The sequence below is a fragment of the Hippocampus guttulatus genome, chromosome 15 (genome assembly GCF_054856545.1).
Source record: "Hippocampus guttulatus isolate MCC_2025c chromosome 15, RoL_Hgut_1.0, whole genome shotgun sequence".
Classification (NCBI taxonomy): Eukaryota; Metazoa; Chordata; class Actinopteri; order Syngnathiformes; family Syngnathidae; genus Hippocampus; species Hippocampus guttulatus.
The window spans coordinates 2,989,206-3,011,589 of NC_141275.1; the positions used below are offsets into that span (position 1 = coordinate 2,989,206).

Consider the following 22,384-nt stretch of genomic DNA (forward strand, 5'->3'; position numbering starts at 1 on the left):
GCTGTGATGCGGTCTTTGTATCGGTCTGTCGTGGTAAAGAAGTAGCTGAGCCAAAGGGCGAAGCTCTCAATTTACCGGTCGATCTACATTCCAACCCTCATCTATGGTCACGAGCTATGGGTCGTGACCGAAAGAACGAGATCCCGGATACAAGCGGCCGAAATGAGTTTTCTCCGCAAGGTATCCGGGCTCTCCCTTAGAGATAAGGTGAGAAGTTCGGTCATCCAGGAGGGGCTCAGAGTCGAGCCGCTTCTCCTCCAAATTGAGAGGATCCAGATGAGGTGGCTCGGGCATCTGATTAGGATGCCTCCTGAATGCCTCCCTGGTGAGGTGTTCCGGGCATGTCCCACCGGGAGGAGACCCCGGGGACGACCAAGGCCACGCTGGAGAGACTATGTCACCCAGCTGGCCTGGGGATCCCCCGGGGAGAGCTGGAAGAAGTGGCTACGGAGAGGGAAGTCTGGGCTTCCCTGCTAAAGCTGCTGCCCCCGTGACCTGACCCCGGATAAGCGGTAGAAAATGGATGGATGGATGGAATTCGTGTTTTCTTGTGTTGTCTTTGACTCATATTTAAATTTGACCATGGGAAACCTAAGTGCCCGAAGAAAATTCACACAAGCACGGGGACAACATGTAAACTCCACACAAGAAGGCCAGCACCGGGAATCGAATTCTGCACCTCTACACTGTGAGGCGGACGTGATAAACAATCAACTTCCATGCCACCCTTGTGACAAGCATGCTAAAAAAAAAGAAATCATCAGGAAGTGGGCAAACACTCTTTCACACCACTGTAAATCAATAAAAACACTTTAATACTGTGAATATGACTGAACGCATGGTTGGTGGTCCATCAATAACAAAGGGATAAATAAGCAGTGCCGAAGCTTCCTTGTGACGCAGACAGGACATGTTTTGATGACTCGCTAATAAGCAAATAAAAAAACAAGTGATTAAATATCAAACTCACCATTGCGCCATTACGATGACTTATAATTAATCCATTGATGCTGATTATCTTTGCTAGCGAATATCAGAACTAAACCACTATATCGAATATGGCTGACTCGCAACACCTCTTTGGACAAACAGCTCAGTAAAATATTTTTTGGTCTCTGCATATGTCGGATAGCTCTGTGGAGGTCACATAGAATGTCTGGCCACATATGTTGTCACTGAATCCAAATATAAAATGCAATATAATGTTTCAGCATTACAGGGTTCTGGACTTAGTACAGTCTCTGAAGTGTTTAAGAGAAGAAGTGCTCAAATCCATAGGAGAAAAAAACGCATGGCCAGATTTGACAGGGAACATCAACATGTTCGTGTTGCTCCAGCCAGAGTGCGCATCTGGTTTTTAGATACATAAATGACATGGGAAACCACCAAACAAAAATAACAAGAAGTGCGCACACTGAAATAATGACCTTGTCTCAGTTTAGTACTTATTCATTCATTTTCCGATCCGCTTCATCCTCACAAGGGTTGCGGGGGGTGCTGGAGCCTATCCCAGCCATCATCGGGCAGTAGGCAGGGGACACCCTGAACCGGTTGCCAGCCAATCGCAGTGCATACAGAGATATACAGCCATCCGCACACTCACTTACAACTAGGGACAATTTAGAGTGTTCAACCAGCCTGCCATGCATGTTTTTTGAATGTGGGAGGAAACCGGAGTACCTGGAGAAAATCCAAGCAGGCACCGGGAGAACATGCAAACTCCACACGGAGGCCGGAGCGGGGATTGAACCCACAACCTCTGCACTGTGAGATCGACGCGTTAACCACTGAGCCGCCAGTTTAGTACTTATTTAAAATTCTATAGTTGAACACAAAGCTGATGTATTTGACGGGAACCGTGACATATGCTGTTGTATGAATGGCAACAGATGGATATGCAGGTTGAATATATATTTTGCCATCAAACTCAAGACTCTTGCCATCCATGAAGGAGAAGAAAAACAAGTATAGTTTAAATAATTAAAAATAATGCTGTGACTATACACTTTCACATTTATCAATATAATATATATTTTTAAGTCAACGCACACCGAACTGAATCAAAAAATGAGTACAAAATTGTGTCTTGTGTGAACCATCCATCCATTCATTTTTTAATCTGTTTATTCTCAAAAGGGTCGCTAGAGCCTGTCCCAACTGTCTTCGGGCAGTAGGCAAGGTACACACAACCATTCGTGCTCACAATCCCACCTAGGCACAATTTTGGAGTGTCCAATCAACCTGCCACACAGGTTTTTGAAATTTGGATAGGAAACCGGAGTACCCAAAGGAAATTCACGCAGGCACGGGGAGAGATCCAGAATCGAACCTTGCGCCTCTGCACTGTGAGGCCGATGTACTGACCAGTCAGCCGCCGTGCCGCCATTGTGTGAACCATTCCACCACACACACACACACACACACACACACACACACACACACACATACATGCATACCGTATTTTCCGGATTATAAATCACTCCGGAGTATAGGTCGCACCAACCATGAAATGCATAATAAAGAAGAAAAAAAACAAATATAAGTCGCACTGGAGTATAAATTGCATTTTGGGGGGAAATTTATTTGATAAAATCCAACACCAAGAACATACATGCCATCTTGAAAGGAAATTTAAAATAAAAATAAAATAGAAAACAGCACGCTGAATAAGTGCACGATATGATAACATTACATGACGCATAAACGACGAACTGAGAACGTGCCTGGTATGTTCAAGTAACATATTAAGAGTTATTCAGACAACTACAGCATAAGAACATGCTGAAGAGTTCACCAAACCATCAATGTCACTCCAAATCACCAAAGTCAATGGAATCTTCATCCTCTGTGTCACTTTAAAGCAACTCCACCAACTACGGAGGTAGAAGATGCAGCGCTTCCTCTTCTATACGTCGCTTACGTCAGACTCATCGTGGTTTTATCAATACAGGTCTTGAGCGGCCTCTTGCGGTTTCATGTGAAAATAACATGTGAAATGATCTAATAATGTGTTCATAAATTCACCCATAAATCGCTCCAGAGTATAAATCGCCCCCCCAGCCAAACTATGAAAAAAATTGCGACTTATAGTCTGGAAAATACAGTACACATAAATATATATACAGTATATATATGTATGTATGTGTGTGTGTGTGTGTGTGTGTGTATATATATATATACACTTACATACATACAGGAAAGAGTCTCATGGTCCACACCTACTGGCTAAAGAAACTCACAGCACTCCATGAGCGCCTAGCAGCACAAATGAACCAGCTGCTGAGGGATGGGACTCACACAGGATGGCTAACGGAAGGGCGAACGATCCTGATCATGAAGGATCCCTCAATGGAAGCTCATGTCAGGCATCATTGCGGCTAAGATAAGTGGACACATGGATCAATACATGAGCGAAGCACAGAAGGGCATTGGTAGAGATACCAGAGGAGCCAAACATCAGCTCCTGGTTGACAGAACAGTCGCACAAGACTGTAGGTCCCGACATACCAACCTGTGCACAGCCTGGATTGATTACAAGAAAGCCTATGACTCGATGCCACATACATGGATCACTGAATGCTTGGAGTTGTATAAGGTGAACAGGACCCTAAGAGCCTTCGTTGCGAACTCGATGAGGATGTGGAAAACCACACTTGAAGCCAATGGCAAGCCACTTACCCAAGTGTCCATCAAATGTGGCATATACCAAGGTGATGCACTCTCCCCACTGCTGTTCTGCATAGGACTGAACCCCCTAAGCCAAGTAATCACCAAGACAGGCTGTGGATACCGCCTCAGAAATGGAGCTACGATCAGTCACCTCCTCTACATGGATGACATAAAGCTGTATGCTAAGAGCGAAAGGGACATAGATTCCCTGATCCACACAACCAGGATCTACAGCAGCGACATCGGGATGTCATTCGGGCTTGAGAAATGTAGTCGGATGGTGACTAAGAGAGGAAAGGTAGTCCGCACTGAAGGGGTCTCACTCCCTGAAGGAACAATAGCAGACATTGAGGACAGCTACAAGTACCTCGGTATACTACAAGCCAATGGCAACCTCGAACTGGCAACAAGGAAAGCGGCTACGGCCAAATACCTCCAGCGAGTGAGGCAAGTCCTAAGAAGCCAGCTCAATGGCAAGAATAAGACCTGGCCAATAAACAGCTATGCCCTGCCAGTGATCAGATACCCTGCAAGAATAATAAGGTGGCCAAAGGAAGAGATTCAGACCACGGACGTTAAGACCCGAAAGCTCCTAACCATGCATGGAGGGTTCCATCCCAAATCCAGCACCCTGAGACTGTACGCAAGCCGAAAGGAAGGAGGCCGGGGACTCGTGAGTGTGAGAGCCACTGTCCAGGATGAAACATCCAAGCTCCATGAATATATCAAGGAGAAGGCTCCAACGGTTGACGTACTCAGAGAATGTCTCAGACAATGGGGAACAGAGGATGAGGCGCTGGAAGAGGGACCATCATGGGAGGACAAGCCCCTACACGGGATGTACCACCGGACCATAACTGAAGTGGCTGATCTCAAGAAGTCCTTTTTTTCCTGCTTGGCTCTTGACGAAGGCGGACGCTTTTTGCTCAGCTCCTGCCCTCAACCCCCACCCTCTCCTTGCTCGCCACTTAGTCTTGTGCTGTCTTTGTCTAACTTTTCCTAGCCTCCTACCGTATTTTCATCCGAAGAACTAACCATGGAATTAGTTGGCTGGTCTCTCGATGCAATCGACAAAATTTTTTCGACGAAAAGAGCAGGCAGTGGGGAGCCTGCTTGCCCCTCGGGGACATTTGCTGCCGGATACGCCCTTGATCCATGGAGAAAGTGGAGAATGGTGTGCCTGTCAATACTGTCCGTTGAGGATGTGGAAGACATCTACATTATCGGCCTTCTGATAGCAGGTATGCTGCTGTTTGGTGTTAGCAGCTTCCTGTTCTATCGCAAAATTCAACCGACGGGAGCGGCTTTATTGGAAGTGAAGAAGCTGCCGGTCATTCTGGATGGTTTGGCGCGAATGTCCAACACTCAGACTCAAGCGGTGACTGAGCTCAACCGCAATATAGATGCGGTTTTGGAGCGACTCCGTACGATCGACAACAACATGGAGAAGTTGGAATCCGCGCTGCGGAAAGAGATTGCGGATTTGGCTGATCTGTGCCAGTGAAGAGATACAGGCCACGGACTCAAGGCTGTCTGAAATTGTTGGCGGCCGTCCCTCCAAAACAAACAACGCTATCTGGACCCTTTCCCCTGGATGGAAGTATGCATGGAAGCTAGTGCCCTCCAGCATCACCCTCCTCCTTCTCGGCCATGGACTGATAAGCCGGGACTGTCTTCATGAGCAGACCTCGACGAAGCAGCTATGACCTGTACACGCATACATACACAACTGGACAATCACACGCGCATACACATCCTTATTATCACCGTCTTCATCGCTCCGATTCTTTTCCCCCGTGACGTGGTACGATCTGCAGAGCGCTCGTGTCCGTGCAGCTGGCCAGAGCTGCCGCGTTGCGGTCACCTCCCCCTCCCCATCCCCCCACCCTTCCCATTCATCCTCCCCCTTATTACATGTTATGTCTTGTGACTTGTTGTAACTGCCATATGCTTATTTATGTGCTAGGGTCTTTTTTTATCCTGGACTTAAATTATCCTCGGAAGAGGAAAGTTCGAGCGTGGGTTTTTTTTCCCTCTCCCTACCGAGTGTTTTCCTTTCTGAATTCTGACTGTAATTTCCCCATTGCGTGACAAATAAAGGATATCTTATCTTATCAGTGGCTCGAGAGGGCTGGCCTGAAGGACAGCACAGAGGCACTCATCCTGGCTGCTCAGGAGCAGGCCCTGAGCACCAGAGCCATTGAGGCCCAGATATACCACACCAGACAAGACCCAAAGTGTAGGTTGTGCAAAGAGGCACCTGAGACGATCCAACACATAACTGCAGGGTGTAAGATGCTGGCAGGGAAAGCCTACATGGAACGCCATAACCAGGTGGCTGGCATAGTCTACCGAAACATCTGTGCGGAGTATGGACTGGAAACCCCAAGGTCAAAATGGGAAACGCCTCCGAAGGTGGTGGAGAATGACAGAGCGAAGATCCTGTGGGACTTCCAGATCCAGACTGACAAGATGGTTATGGCGAACCAACCAGATGTCATGATCATAGATAAAGGGCAGAGGAAAGCCGTTGTAGTGGATGTTTCCAAGTGATGTTTCCAAGTGATGGAAACATCAGAAAGAAGGAACACGAGAAACTCGAGAAATACCAAGGGCTCAGAGAGGAGCTGGAGAGAGCCTGGAAGGTAAAGGTGACAGTCGTGCCTGTGGTGGTCGGAGCGCTCGGGGCAGTGACCCCAAACTAGATGAGTGGTTGCAACAGATCCCGGGAACAACATCGGACATCTCAGTCCAGAAATGTGCAGTGCTGGGAACAGCAAGGATACTGCGCAGAACTCTCAAGCTTCCTGGCCTGTGGTAGAGGACCCGAGCTGAATGAGGGACGGACACCACCCGAGGGGTGAGACGAGGATTGATTTTATTTATAGCAAGACAGTGTATTTTATTCGCAGTAAATTGAATAAAAGGAGTTTTGTATTTCATAATAGACACAATTTAGTAAACTCACAAGGTCTCAAACGATACAAAATTTCAGAATTTCTATTTTTTTTACATTCCATCAAGAACATTACCGCGGAAGTTATTGCAGTATTTTAAGTCATTGCACAACAAAAATTATGCAAACTGGGAATTGCAAACATACTCATTACTCTCTAACCATAACTACTAATCAATTATGGTTTCCATATTTACTCAATCTCACTTGTAATGATGGACGCAGCTGGATTCTAAATCAATGTAGATGAGATTTCAGGGCGCTATCTACACATTTTCAGTGTGTATACCCATTCTGGTAATAACGGTAGTAAAGAAATCAAGTCTATTCAATCAGATTCATACGATCTCAAGAGTGAAAAGTAGAACTAAATAACCTTGACATTTTGTAAACAAACAAACAACATTTCTGATAGATTGGATTGGATAGTTTATGCATAGACAGTAGTTTAGGTTTCCTTTTTGTGCAATGAACTTGTACATTTCTTTCATCCACTATTGCTGCTGTAGCAATGCCAATTCTTTGACTGTGGGGCTAATAAAGGTAATTTTATACTGTTTTATAAATGATTATAATATGATAATACCAATATTTTGAACGTAGCTTCTCCTCTCGGCTGACTATATGATGACTCCTCATTCATTTCTGGATTCCGTTTACAGCCAGTACCATACCAACATACTACTTGTTATTTTCTCTGCAGACACTTTGCCTGTTATTTTGCTGTTACTCTTGCATCACCCAATCACGTATTTTGCAAATGCATGTCAATAGGTCAGCACTTGGCATAGCTTGTCCGTCTTTCTTCCATCCTCCTTTTCAGGATAACATCACTGACAGAAGTGTAGCTTATTCACTGCCATTGAGGCGATGATTAGTCACTTCTGCTCTGTTGACATCAGATGGGAAGGAAGCTCTTCACTCCACCGCCCTGCATTGTATTTAGCCAGGTTAGCTAGCCGGCCAACAATCAGTGTTACAGGCGTCATGAGTTCACATTCAGTGACTTATGAAAGAAATTACGATCTGTGACATTTGGCTGCTGTTCAGTCCAAAGTGACCTTGTAAATATGTTAAAACTCAAGGCTTTTGCATTTTCATTCTGCGACATCCACACCTTCGATGTCTTGGACACACATTGAAACCTTGAGGAAGCATTTTTTAAATATTATTTATTTTATCTTAGGTTTTCACAAGTCTTGGGACTTACTGGGCTAATTTTGGACCTCAGGGATTGTTTTTCGCGCGATGCCATGTGGAAATGTGTATGACGTACAAAAGTCCTTGGATCAATTTTGAGAAGAGTAAAAATCCTTGAATCCTTGAAAACGCAACTTTAAATATAACTGGAAAGGACAACGACAAAATTAATTTGTAAGAAATGAATGTAAGGTTATACTAAAATAATAGCAATTGAAATAAAACATTTCCCTTAGCATTAGTGCTTGCGATGTTTTAAAACGGAGCATGTTTTGTATTTAAATGCACAATTTGTGTTATTATTTTTGTTTTCGGTTTAGTTTTAAACTAATTACTAATTGGGTGTCATGAAACATTTTAAAACATGCTCAGGGATGGCAGAATCACATACGCTCGCCATATTTACTTCGGTAAACACTACCACGTGATGTCACGTTTTGTGCGCATGAATGTCATTCGATGTCGTGTGGCGCATTCCGTTCACATTAGAAGTCACGTTCATTTTTGTAATATAAATGACAACATAAAAACTATGAATACAAAAAATGTGAATGTAGCCAAAAAGAGCACTTTCCCTTCCTCGTGATAAAATTCAAAGCCAGTTGAGGCCCAATTCTTGGACTAAATTTATATTGTGTGGTTTTCTGTCAAGAGGTGTGTTAAGAGTGATTTTTTTTTATCTTCGTGATATACTTGAAAAAGGTTGAAGCAAACAATCATAGCAATCAAGTTAAATCGGTGTAATATTTATGCTCACAAATTCTCATGTGCGCAAAACACAAAGTTGATCCAAGCCACGAACTCCCTGTTTGTTAAGTGAAACGTAACGATTGTTGGCTGTTGTTACATTAGGAAGCAACCTGAAAAAGCTCACACTGACTCACTCACATGTCATTCAACAGAATAACAATAATAAGGACAAGAGTTTTCCACCGCACAGCACATCACACAATCTTACTGTTAGCCTCACTAGTTCTATTTTTTTCGACTACTGTGTTCTTTGCTTTTTGTAGCATCATGCTACCACACAGATCAATGCTGGTTTTACGACAGTGTTAGGGTTTGGGCTATTGTCTGTGCCGTGTTGTGTGGGTCTTCTAAACCAGGGGTCCCCAACCCCCGGGCCGCGCACCGGTACCGGTCCATGGGTCATTTGTTACCGTGTCGGAGAGAAAGAATAAATAACTTACATTACTTCCATTTTATTCATTTCGGAATCAGTATCATGTTTTATTTTGAAAATTTACTGGATCCTCCGTTACATCCGTCGACAGTATGTCACCCTTGACGCAGGTCAAGGCGCGCTTCTCTGTCACACGATAGGTTACCGCTGAAATGAAACTCGGGAGCTAGCAAAATGAGTAAAAAACTAACGTCTTTGGAACGTTTCTTTGGGAAGGGGAAAAGGCCATGCCAGGAGACAAAAGAGGAGAATATGACTTCAACAAAAAGAAAGCTACCGTATTTTCACGACTATAAGGCGCCATTAAAAGTCTAAAATTTTCTCCAAAATGGACAGGGCGCCTTATGATGCGGAGCGTCTTGTCTATGCGCTGAGTTCCAAAACCTGACTGACAGCCGACACGCTGTTTATATAGAGAAAAGGCGGAAGTGACTGTGGACAGGCATGCGGCAAAGAAGTCGGCCAGTCAGTGAAGGGTGGGCGTGTATATATACATAAATGGAGAGAAAGAGAGAGAAAAGGCAGACGTGAGTGACAGGCATGCGGGGAAGCAGTCCGCCAATGAGTGAAGGGCGGGCGTGTAAGTGGACGCTAAAGGGACGCTACAAGCAGGTACCAACACCTGTATAGAGTGTGGCTATGTGCATTGTTACAAAACAACTTCGGTTTTGGTTTCTAAGAACCCCCGAAAATAAATTCTACAAAGAGACACGCCTACGAAGCTCAGTTCAAACTTCAAGCCATCGCTTATGCTTTTGGCATGCGTGCCCATCTCACAGCAGCGGTGAAAAACCAAGTCAAGCAAATGAACTCTGAGCTTGCCGTTATTCCCGGAGGCTTGACTAAAGAACTCCAACCGCTGGACATCGGCATCAACCGGGCGTTCAAAGTAAAGTTGCGAGCGGCATGGGAACAATGAATGATCGATGGCAAACACAACTTTACAAAGAATGAGAGGCAGCGCCGGGCGAGTTACGCCACACTTTGCGAATGGATTGTGGCTGCTTGGACGAACGTGTCTGCTTGCACTGTTGTTCGAGTTTTTGGCAAAGCCGGCATCATTTCTGTGGAGCCACATGGCAATGAGAGTGACTGACAACGAGAGGGAACACTGCGTTTTTGATGGATTACCGGTACTTGCACAATTGTTCAATTCTGATACAGAGGATGAGGACTTTGATGGATTTCTGGGTGATGATTGATCGAAAAACGTGAGTACATTGTACGATGGCTAAATAAAATACAACGGAACTCCGTTTTGCTTCGTTGCCTTTTTAAAAACGTGTTTTTAGCTTGTATCTGTATGTCTTGGCATGCTACCGTATGCTACAAGCTAACGTGTTTTTAGCGTGCGCGCATGCATGCCGTATGTTTTACCACTTTAAAATTGCGCCCAATAATACAGTGTGTTTTGTCTATGTGTAAAATACAGAAATAGCACCCATTAATGAGACTGCGCCCAAACATACGGTGCGTCGAATGGTCGTGAAAATACGGTACATTTAATTGACAATATCCGGAGTCCTATTTAAAATCCGGATTTATCTCAACGGGAGATTCCCATGCATCAAGCCCACTCTGCATAATATGATATGGTGAGTCGTATTTTTCATGCACTTTGTATCTTATTTTGAAGGCAGGTTTAAACGTTACCACAGCGACCAGAGAGTATTGGCCAGATAGGACGTTCCTTTTTTTCCCCGATTCGTGTTTATTATTATGCTTTGAAAATACCATAGTTTTCATGCAGGTCATATTATATTATTTTGTTGTATTTATCGGTCACACCTTCACATTTTCGTGCGCACTGCACGTCTAGTGAAGCAATCTTTCTAAAAATGTGCGGAGGCAGGGTACAGTGTGTGGGCTTTTTTTTTTGTTTGTTTTTGTGTTTTGCAGATACGTGCAAGCTGGCACATTTAAAAATGGCTGTCATTGAAAGTGGCTCCCTCTTTAACCCTTTCATGCACCCTCTAACTTGATAACAGGATAAGCTGTCCATTGTAGTAACCACTGTCCCTGAAAGGGTTAACTACTGAAAGTGAGAGGCGAAGACCTGAGAGGCAAAGACCTGATAGTGCTTGACATGGTGGAAGAAAACATTTTTTTGTATGTGTCCAGCAGGAGGTTGAGGATCATAAAATATGTTTATAAGGAGCTGCAAGGAGACCTCCGCAGGTGGATGATGTTAAGTTGGTGAGGTAAATCACAGATCTGTGAAGTGGTCACTTGGAGACCACATTCTACCCCAATCGTGTGTGACTACACAGTCCTCCGCCCCCTTTCACCCTTTGGAGCTGTGCCACAGCTAAGTGGGATGATTTTAAAATATATATACAGTAATGATAATAATAATGCTTTTAGTGGACTGATTTCTATGCAGATTCAGAGGGTTCAACGCATGCAGTTGTCACACTTATGAATGCAATGCAATTACATTCACTACACATGTCTGCGGACCTTAGAATCTGTCTTCCTGTGCCCAATCAAATTTGCGCAAATGACGTGAGACAACCTGCGCCAAAACCTACAATAGACATTGTAGCATGGGTAAAGTTAGGATTAATTATCATCCATCCATTTTCTAATGCTCTTATCCTCACAAGCGTCGTGGGCATGCTGTAGACTATCCCGGCTGTTTTTGGGCAGTAGGCGGGGTACACCCTGAACTGGTTGTCAGCCAATCGCAGGGCACACATAGACAAACAACCATTCATGTTCACAATCATACCTAAGGACAATTTAGATTGCCCAATCAACCTGCCATGAATGTTTTTGGAATGTGGGAGGAAACCAGACAACCCAGAGAAAACCCACGCAGGCACGGGGATAATATGCAAACCCGACACAGGAAGGCTGGAGCCGAAATTGAACCATGCACCTCTGCACTGTGAGACCAATGTGCAAACCAGAAGACCACCGTGCGGCCTTTAAGATTAATATACAGACGCTCCCCGACTTACCAACATTCGAGTTACGAACAACACTACATACAAACATTTTTGCGGGTATGTCGAAAAATGTTCGGACAGAGATGCGATAAGTTAGATTTTGTATTGCGCGCCTTTTTCCGAGTAGTGCTTCTTTCCGCCGCTAATACCAACGTGAGGCGCTGTGAGAGGAGGAGGAGGAGGAGGAAACGCCTGTCCCCATGAAGAAATTCGAGACGGAACTCTTGGCCGAGGGGTTTTCGCTCATAGATAAAGCCATCGCACTCTTCGAGCAGCAAGACCCAAATATTGAACGTTGCACAAAGGTTGCAAATCAAACGAATGATGCCATACAGTGCTACTGCATGATTTATGATGAGAAAAAGAAGAAAACTGTGCAATTGTCGTTAGATCGCTTCTTTCAGCCAGTTTCTACTACACCCTCCAAGGGAGATACTCGTCAACCCTCATCTTCTTCTCCTGGACCCTCAACTTCTTCCTTCATTGATGTTACGGAGGAGGGAGTAACTCTTGAAGCCCATTCCAGCGACGACGAAGACCCTCTCGGCCCCATGATATAAAATCCTCCTCTTCCCCCCCCCCCCGCCCCCATCATCTCCTTAAGCCTTCGAGTACATCTTCCAAAAGTAAGTTAAACTTCATTTTATTATACTTATATAAGCCCTAAACATACATTCCATACAAAATATAGCACTAAAGCAACTTACGAACGAATTCACCTTACGAACGATCGTTCGGAACGTATCTCGTTCGTAAGTTAGGGAGCGTCTGTATAACATTAAAATGTCCCATGAGCTGAGCGCATGTCGAAGGATGCACCCTCAGTACACCAGAATGCTCAGCGTGACACAGAGAAATGAACCAAATGAGGCTTGCGCAGGAATATCAAGAGGCCCCAGTTTTTACGCCCGACCACAGTTGCTGCATCTACGAAAGTAGAGCTCAAAGAGAATTGGTATGTCATTTGTGAGTCACTCACATGATTAAAATCAGTTATGTTGGGGTACCGTTAGTAAAACAGAGAAATCAACTATGCTGTTGTTTCACCGAAGTGCAAAACTATTCACAAGGATCTTTTTGGAGTCTGAAAACACAAAGACGTCAAGACGCACACATTGATCGGAAAAGACAAGTCAGACATTCATGTTTTGAGATTTGACGGACAGGACACACTTTTGATTTCTGGTTCCAGAGAGGATTGGAGTGGGAATTTACCATACTTCATTCACTAAGCTTTAGCAGCAACAAGTAGGAGTAGCCATCATGAATACATGTACATGAAATATTTAAAAATCATACAATTCTGTGCATTGTTTGGAATGATTTTGAGTTACTGAAACCTCAAAGGTTTTGCTGTTTCAAAATGGCTCAAACCTACAAATCTACTCCTGTTTCAGCCTCAACTAATTTGTCAAAAGATAAACGTCATTAAAATACAATACGTCATTATTTATAAAGCACTATCACATGAGTTGCAGCTCTAACAAAGGACTTTACAGAGCATCCATCCATTTTCCGATCCGCTTTATCCTCACAAGGGTCGCATGGGATGCTGGAGCCTATCCCAGCTGTCTTCCGGGGACACCCTCAACTGGTTTCCAGCCAATCATAGGACACACAAAGACGAACAACCATCTGCACTCACACTCACACCTGGGGACAATTTAGAGGGTTCCATTAATCTGCCATACATGTTTTTGGAATGTGGGAGGAAACCGGAGTACCCGGAGAAAACCCACACAGACAAGGGGAGAACATGCAGACTCCATACAGGGAGGCGGGAGCTGGAATCGAACCCTGCACCTCTGCACTGTGAGCTCTGGGAAATAAAGCTACTATCCAGCCATGAAGGTCAAAATGATATCTAAGCACAATTCTTTCAAACAGCAACCTACCAGAATTTCTTTCAGGATGTGATCTCTTCATCAAAACAGCATGCCTTCCAAGCATGATCACATGCCCTGAGCAGCTACCTTCTTTGCTGCGACTCATCTTCAAATAACTATACCGTAGATGTTGATGTCCCCAGGAGACAAAAATAAATAAACAACTTAGTGAAGCGATTATAAAAAGACATTCATTTAATGAGTTTCTAACTTCTGTTGACTGTGTTAACTTTGCCATAAAAGTAACAGCAGAGGAACAACAAAGACCCTGCTGGAAGGAGTGCGGCAGTGGTGAGAAACGGATACCACTGTGCCTGCAATTTATAAAACACAGAGGTTTAAAGACGAAGAAAAATGTGCTCGCAAACGGAACAAAGCACTGCCACACACATTTTCATTGGGATTTAGGAAGAAGAGCTGATGTGAAAATAGCTGAAACAAGCCGTGAACACAGCCAATACACTCAAACACGCCCCACCAAAAGTATTGGAATCGTGATGCCAATTCTTTATTTTCTGCTGGAGATGGATAACATTTGGGTATAAGGCTGGGCGATTACGGAAATAATAATCACAAATATTTTTGATTGAGATTGAAATCACAATTCATTAAAAAAATTGTTGACTTCAACATTTAGTTGTTATTTTTATTCACCTACTAAAACTCAACAACGCAAAACTACCCCCCCCCCCCCTGCACTTGACCATGTTATTGTTGAGGTCTCTATTCTTTTTACCATGTCCAAAATGACCTTGTAAATATGTGAAATTCAAGTCTTGGGACTTAGTGAACTAACCTGGGACCTCTGGTATCATATTTCGGGCCAAATGTGGTACTATGTGTTGGTATTAAAAAAAAAAAATGCGAAATTCAAAGTTCCTTTTCAAAATGGTGAAATGGCAAAAGCTCATTGAAAAGAGTCTGCGTGAAAGCACTTCATGATGCGGTATGAAGTCCTTTCCTTTTTGATGACCTGTGTATTTATAAATGTGTTAAGCACCCAACTGCATGTCCATTCGGGATTAAATCGGTTTACAGTTTAACAGTAAACCTTGGGGGGGGGGGGGGGGGGGGGGACTCAATACCATACTGCAGCGCTCTGCTCGTAGTTATTTTAACTACTTTGAAGCTGCCTCCGCTTTTGTATTCCATTTCAGGATGTGCACAGCAGCGCAACGAGATTAGCAATAGCGCTGGCAGCTAACAGCGTGAAGCAAGGTGTTATTGATAATGCGCCCACCATAGTTAAATGTCATTATCCTGATGGAACTACTATATAATGTAACAGTTAAACAAAGTACACTTAATAGACATCTCTTCAGTTTAGCGTGCTGGTGGTTAGCATCTACATCCACACATTTAGGGTATTTGCATAGATAGCAAGCACTTCTTTTCACCACTTGAATGAGAACAGTGTGCTGGTGCCATGCTTTTAAAGTGCAGCTTGCTCAGCCGTTGTTATTCAAGTTATAAACAAGGAACAGTTTTGGTCCATTTTGTGTTTATTTTTTGCTACTTTATTCTCTTCAAGTGATTCTGACAAAAAAAAACACTCATGTGAAAAAGTGAATTGAGTTGCTCATGTTATATTTGCTTACACTTCAGATGCATGGATTGTTTGCTTACATTTCTTTTCATCACATCATAATTGAGGTACTTTTGGTCACTATCATTGTGATATTAGGTTTTCAAACCATTTCAAAGCTATTTATTAACATGAGGGGGAAGCACAAATGCAATGTAAGGTTCTGCTTGCCAAGATTTCCTAAGCAATGATCTGTTGAATTGAAATCAAATATTTTAAACCTAACCCACTTCGGATGTTACCAGGATTCTCAAATATAATAAATTCAGGATTTCCTGCCAGGCTTCATGTGTCTCTGTGTGAAGCGCTCCTCATTTATGAGGATTATCTACATTCCACTGGAGATACGAACCAAAAGCACAATGAGGTTCAGCGTCTTTAAATGCGGAATATATAATAAGCTGTTGCTAATTTGATTTTGGGCTTGATCCTTGAATAACGACTGATGTCTAGAAATAACTTAACTGTTTTTACTGCAAAAATAATGACATCAAAAGAACTCATTCCCACTTGGTGGGATGCTGAGGACATTAGAGTGTATATAGGTGGTGCACATTTTCCGTCATGCTAATGGTTTGCGTGTGCGAAAAATTGCAGAATAATTATTAGACTGCTATTCTATTGTGTTCATGTGGAAGGGTGGTATCCTTAAGGCATGTCTAAATACCTTTGAAAGACTTTCTCGATGCTGAGGTGTTCACTTTTTGTCGATCCCACTCAAGCACACCTAACCTAATTTGTATAGGTAAGAGCATTTCTACAAAGCTGACTTACATGTGCTTAGCTGAACTACCAGGCAGGACAAGAGGAGATTTTTCCGATTTTGAAGATCCAATTAAAAAATATATATATTCTATTATACTCCTTTATTTGAGACTTCAAAACATTTGCGTTTGGAACCGAGAAATAAAAACAAATTATTTTCGTTTGCAAAAAAAAGTATAATATTGGCCAGTGTTTCAGTTGCGTTGAGTGGGGAGTGTATATTCATGAAGAGGATATAAAACAGACTTAACACCGTATATTTTTATGACATTATCATGTCCTCCTAGTTGATGGCAGCTCGTTCATTTGCATGCTGACCTGCCCGGAGCATAAATTAAGCCAATCCATCTCTCTCCGACCTTTCTCCCTGGTGGCTTACTTAGTATCATACCAATGCAACCCTGACTGCGGAATGGGCGAGTCGAAGCGTACAATCTGTCTTGAAGCTAAACTGTCTGACAGTAAAAAAGAGGCCTCTGCCTCCTGAAAGCAATCGAGAGCAAGCGGGCCTAGTGGGCATGAACTGTGAGAGCCCTGACAGGGCCAAAAAACATACAACACAACACAATCGACTTAAAGGTTTGCTGCACTATTGAATATAATAGCACTAAAGACATCACATCGCTCACGGGCCAAGATGAGGACTCAACATGCTCTGCTGAGGATTCCAAGCAGACGAAAGACTTATGAATAATTCGAAACATCCTTTTTTTTGTTCCATCCTGATTTACAGAAAAGGAAACTCACATCTCATACAGTCTGACTGCTAAAAACGCCTGCAATTTAAGATGCATAATTCAAACATGAACAATTTGATAAATTAAATTTGATATTGATTTTTTTTAATTAAACATTTCTTATGTTTTGGGGTGTTTGCTTTCCAGTCACTTTTCTTCATTTTGAAATACAAACATTTTGCTTTTGAACAAACTGTATGTTGTGATTACCTCCAGTTTATGTGAGCAAAACACATTGCTAGGAATTAGTGGTGACTGTATTCATCGATTAATCAACAACTAACCGATTATCAAACCAACTATTGTCAGGATAAAGTGGTTCAGATAATGAATGGATGAAGTAATCGTTTCAAGCCATTACTCAACTTAAAAATTTCCAAATCCTTATTTCAGCCTCTCAACAGTAATTATTCTCAGATTTTTGTTGTCATTCATGATAGCAGACTGATTATTTCTTGTCTTTAATCAAAAATAAGAAAATTTGCAAACATCTTCTTTTACGACCGAAACAGTAACGGAATCAGTTTCAAAAAGGTTGGTGCGAAAAAGATCAATCCCTCTTGGGTTGTATTGCTTTATTGTCATTTAACTGTTAGTTTTCAAACACTTAACAAAATCAAATAAACACCAATTGGTTACTAAACAGTAATCAGAAGGGAAATGGTTTTGTAATACGCTTTAATGAAAAATAAAACTGAATCGAATTATTCTATTTTATCTATACAATAATCAATGTTAGACTTGCAACAATTATCTTGATTAAATGACAACAAATCAAATATCAAATCAATCAGTAATTAGTTTTGATAATGGATGAATCATTTAGATATCTTTATTTCACTTGAACTTATCCAAATGCTCATAATTTCAGACTCTCAACAGTAAGCATCCGATTTATGTCTTACTCAATGAAACCAGATCGATTATTTTTGTGTTGAATCAAACTCGAAACAATTTCTTTTACTTTGAAAAACAATGTTTTTTTGCCTAATCAACAGATTAATTGATTATTCAAATAATCATTAGTTGTAGCCATGGTCACTATCATTGATTATAAGAATATTCAATAGCGACAGACCTATTAGCAACTTTGCCTTGCGCCAAAAAATCTGCAGGAAAGTGTTGCTCCTCCTTTTGAACAGAGATGTGTAAGTAGTGACAGAATACTTGCGGGATGCATGGCCAATGACACAAATCATTAATTAAATTCTCAGCATGGTTCAAAAACACACTCCATTTGTATTGTCTCAAAGTGGTGACACATTATAACCAAGAACAAACATCACCATGGGTGATTGGTGGGGATTCTTTTTCACCCGTGTTTCTATGACTGTGTGCAGTACAGTACAGTGACAGAGTTTTATTTCAGTTGGGAAAAAGGTAGGAACAGCAACAGTAACACTTAATACTCAGAACCCTGCACATGTCAAATGTGTCTGACAGTCGGAGTTAAGTGGTCTAAATCGCAATTGTGATTCCTCAGGAAAGCACATGATTACTCTATAAATGGCTCGGGCATATTTAATCAAGCTTATGTAGAAAGGGCTGATGCAAGTATTCACTGTGGAGGGCCATTGTTGTTGCACCTTGCCCATTCTACCACTGAATAGGACGATATGCATACATTTAAGATATATATTTTCAAATTCCCTGGCAGTTAACTTTTTTTGGGAAGAGAAGTGATCAAGACTAGCAATACATATGGTTGTCATCTATGAGAGGTTAATATAGCATATGGATGGGCATGCTTCAAAGCTGACAAGAATACAGAAAAAAAATCATTGAACTTGGTTTTAGTTCAAATGACGACCAGGTCAAGGTCAATCTGGGACTTGGAAACTTTCACTGGCAAGAACATTCAGAATGACAATCAGAAAGTGTTTATGTCTTGAAAGGTAGTCAACCATCCTCGGGCTCTTTCAAGTCAATCATATTTGGCTGACAAAACAGTAATGATGAGTGTCCGAACGATCAAAAATCTGTCTCTGCAAATATAAAGTGTTAATCCCACCAAAGAAGGTACATTTTCTTGGGAGTTCCTCTTAGTCTGGCCGATTAAACGTGAGGATCAATTATTATTCTGTTTAAACTTCAATCCAGTGCATCTATCTATCTATCTCTATATCAATCTATACAGATAGATAGATAGATAGATAGATAGATAGATAGATAGATAGATAGATAGATAGATAGATAGATAGATAGATAGATAGATAGATAGAAATTACAATTCACACAATGTTCCACTAACAAAATCTGGAAACAAAAAGAGTTACTTGGCACAAATTTATAAGTGTACAACTCAAAAATAAGTAACCTCCAAGAAATGATCCAAACATCTAAAGCAAAGTCGTATTATTTCTTGAGTTTTCAGTTGAGACTCTTTTTTGGGGGGCGTGGGGGAGGGGGGGGGCATGGTATATGTTTTTGAAGATTCGGCAATAGAACAGTAGAAAATACTTTCCTATATGAGTTGAGTACTGTTACCTAGTATCTTTTGTCACTGGTCAATGGTTTGATATAAGCTATTCCAAGTATTACTGACAATAGCATCCGTGCTTTATACATCGTGACTTCAGCGTTTCGTTTGAAAACTAACATTATTTTGAAATGTAATGGATTAACTACATTTTATTAAAGTGATAAAGACACAAAAGGTTCAACTGCAGTCCAGTTACTCGGTTGCAAAGAATCTGTTCTACTGTTTAATTGTTTCGCGACAATTGCGTTACAAACATCCAAGAACCTATAGGTTATCCATAACATTTTTGGGTAAACAATAAGAAAACCCGTCGAAAATACGTCCGGCGTGCATTCGCCGCAAAAATCGCCGATACATTTAAATCCAAACGGAGGGGGAAAAAAATCCAGCGGTCTGTCCCTCCAGCACAAGAATACGTGTTCCCTCCTTTCCCTCTTTTTTCCTCCCCTCCACGACTTCCCCCTCCCTCTTTCTCTTCCTCTCTCTCTCTCCCTCCCTCTCTCACTCACTCACTCTGGCCTTGCTGCCTGTCTGACTCCATGAACAATGTCCTGCCTTTTGTAAAGAAGGGGGGGAAAGGGGGAAAGGGCCGCTCGAATGTAAAGTCCTGCTCACAAGCACTGACATTGAAAATGAATGACAGCTTACCTGCATGCCAATCTTCATCAGACTGACACAGGGTTGACAGCACAGCCTATACTCCTCCACGCAGCAAGTGACGTCAGACATAGCAAGCCACTCCCACCTCCTGCTCTGTCCCCGCTCCCCCATTTTCTCAACACATAACAGTGCCGCTGATGCTTTCAAATGTTCCTCGGAAAAACCAATACCCTCCCCATGAAAAAACAATATGAAAACAATATGACTATGAAATTATACACATTTAGAAACGTGTTCAAATTATATGGTAGCAGCTGACGGTCAAAAGCAACCGTTTGAGTGAGAATACTCCGTTCTCCTTGTTTGTCAATAACAATATGGTCGGAGTAGTGAACGTACATATTCTTCAATATTAAACGTAAAAAAATGACAGAACGGGCCACGCTGTCCTCAAAATGATTATTTGCTATAATGTCACATTAGTGGTAAGTTCTTACCTAAAAAACAACAACAGACAAACAAACTAGCCAGTCAAGTGCAAAGCTTGTCATGTCAATCCCAACTGTGACATGTAATGGAATAAAACTGTTCATGCAGTAGTTAATCATGCATGCTTACATGGTGTTTTACCGTTTTACACTCATTCATCATCTGATCTTCAATCAGCGTAATGTGTGTCTGACAGTAAAATATATCAAGTTTAAAGTTCCAAGAGAAGGCCTTTGTTCTTAAAAATAATTTGTGACGGGACACTAATTATATGGCGTGCAGTGGTTAGCACGCCAACCTCACAGTGCAGAGGTACTGTGTTCAATTCCAGCTCTGGCCTCCCTGTGTGGAGTTTGCATGTTCTCCCTGAGCCTGCGTGGGTTATCTCCAGGTAGTCCGGTTTCCTCCCACATTCCAAAAACTCAACTCAACTCAACTGTATTTATAGAGCACTTTCAAACAGCCATCGCTGCACACAAAGTGCTGTACATGGAGCAACTAACATATACAACAGTAAAGCAACAAATCGGTAACAAAGACGGTAGAAAGCACTGAACAGCAAAACCAAGAACAAATCTGAGTCATGCTGAGTCAAATGCCAAAGAATACAAGTGACATGCATGACAGGCTGATCGAACACTCCAAATTGTCCCTAGGTGTGAGTGTAATGGGGTTTGGTTGTTTCGTCTCTGTGTGCCCTGCGATTGGCTGGCAACCGGTTCAGGGTGTCCCCCGCCTACTGCCGGAGACAGCTGGGATAGGCTCCAGCACCTCCATGAGGCTTTGTGAGGGTAAAGCGGATCGGAAAATGAATGAATGAATGAATGAATAATTATGCGACAATTATTTCCATCCATCCATTATCTGCTCTACTTATCCTCACGAGGGCCGCGGGTGGTGCTAGAGCCTATCCCAGCTGTCTTCGGTCAGTAGGCAGGGTATGCCTTGAACTGGTTGCCGGCCAATCGCAGGGCACAAATAGATGAACAACCATTGGCGCCCACAATCACACATGGGCACCTTGTCGTCGGGACAAATTGGAGTCTTCCATGAACCTGTTTTTGTTTTTGGAATGTGGGAGGAAACCGCAGTGCCCGGAGAAAACCCATGCAGGAATGGGGAGAACATGCAAACTCCACACAGGAAGGCCAGAGCCGGAATTGAAACCGATACCACAGCCACTGTGAGGCGGGTGTGCTAACCAGTCAACCACCCTGCCGCCCAGGATTATGCATTATTATTATTATTATTATTATTATGATGATGCAAGATATACAATGCATATAAGGACAGGTAGACTAATTGTACAACATGGAAAAAAAGACACGTACAATTCCACATACCTGTACATGTTCGAAAGAGGTGGGAAGTGCAACCTATTTCTTCATTTCCATTGAAAAGCAAAATCACATTTTGAAGGCGGATCAGGCCCGCCCTCTATCGGCTATCTGCAACTTCTACATGTCTTAAAATTAGAACACGACTGTCCTGTACTTGGGACATACGGCATATGGGTTCGGGTGAGCGTGTTGTCACTAGAACAATACTAGGAAATGCTTACTCTGCAGTGATATCTGTATTCTGACCCTGAGTCATTTTTGTTGCCAACTTTACTTTTTTACATTTGATACACAAATGATTTGTGTGTGTGTGCGCGCGTGACACTTTAACGGAAAAAGAATACCCGTTGGACGACCAAATGGGAACCATATCCTCTTATTTGACGAAACGGGATAACAAGTACCAGAACCGAAAACCGGCTCTGCAATTTCCCAAATCCCCACGAGGCTCAAATGTTTGAGCAACAATACGTTCGATTGGCTGGTCCAGATTTCAGCTAACCAATTAACTTTAAGTTTGCTGTTACCAGGAAGCGTTGGA

The 22,384-nt window shown here is 42.4% G+C and overlaps 1 protein-coding gene across 1 annotated transcript in view; it reads right to left on the minus strand.

Moving 5' to 3' along the window:
• LOC147193460 (homeobox protein PKNOX2-like) overlaps positions 1 to 20,174 on the minus strand; it is a 143,113-nt gene extending 122,939 nt beyond the window's left edge. The window contains exon 1 of the mRNA XM_086131237.1: positions 20,063 to 20,174. The gene's annotated coding sequence lies outside the window, so the exon portion shown is untranslated. The remainder of the gene's footprint in view (positions 1 to 20,062) is intronic.
• Positions 20,175 to 22,384: the final 2,210 nt, after the last annotated feature.